The following is a 1,059-nucleotide window of genomic DNA, read 5'->3' on the forward strand; positions in this document are numbered from 1 at the left end:
CGCACGTGTGCGCACATACGTAGTTACAGTAGCGCTGCGTATTACGTAACATTCGCGTAAACGCAGGATGTGCCGCTTTTTATCTCCGCAGCGTCGCTGTGCGCGTGCACCTGTTGATCTCTCACACCCATCACACACGCGGATGAAACTTTGAGCTAAACTCGGAACCAGAAACCGGAACTCGCGCGCAAAGTGCGCGCATTTATAAACGAGTCTTTTACGATTTTCATGCAGCTTCTCGCCGTTCTCATGGCTGGCACTCGCGCGCGTTATCAGCCGCTCGAGCTGTTCCTTCCTCCGCGGAGGCTAAAAATACAGGGGAAGGTACAAAAGGCGCCTCTGACTCTTGTTTGCGAGCGAAGTCGACTCCTGAGGTCGACGTTGAATCAAATGATCAGGCGTCTGCGCGCAATCGACGAAAAGAATTCCGACGGGCGATCAGAGCCGACAAGCGAGATGTCGATTGCGACAGTCGGAGATAAAGCGGGAAATTGGGTATCGCCTTCCTCTCCGAGAATCAGGCATTAGGTTTGAAATCGAGCAGCTCGCGACTCGTGAAAAAGTCGGACAATCGCACACACGAGTACGTCCAAAATGGCTGACGAATCAGCGGCGGACGACGGCGGAGGGCGAAGAAGAGGCGCGTTGGCCCCCCGAAAAGGTCTCGTGATACTTATTTCTATATTAGTATAAGCCATGATTCATGCAAGCGCGCGCGCTCGCGCGATTCTTCGCAGTCGCAGAAAAATTGCGGACGAGAGCGGCGTGAACGCGACTGCGACATCGGTGGGGGCACCTCCGCAGAACCGGTCCATCCGTGATGCCACGCTGTAAACCGGGCGATGACGTAGGCTACAAAAGTACGACGACGGAGACCGTGGCCGTTTCCTCCCGGGGTGACCGACAAGTGTCACCGATGTCCATTATTCAGAGGCGATTGAGAGAGTTAGCCGTCGTAGACGAGGCCAACGAGCTGCGGCGACTCGCGAAGGAGCGGCGGCCATCGCGAGTATCGCGAGTATTCCTCTGTTGAGGCGGCGGCTCGCTCGCTCGCTCGCT

The sequence above is a fragment of the Harpegnathos saltator genome, unplaced genomic scaffold (assembly GCF_003227715.2).
Source record: "Harpegnathos saltator strain DR-91 unplaced genomic scaffold, Hsal_v8.6 scaffold115, whole genome shotgun sequence".
NCBI classification, from domain to species: domain Eukaryota; kingdom Metazoa; phylum Arthropoda; class Insecta; order Hymenoptera; family Formicidae; genus Harpegnathos; species Harpegnathos saltator.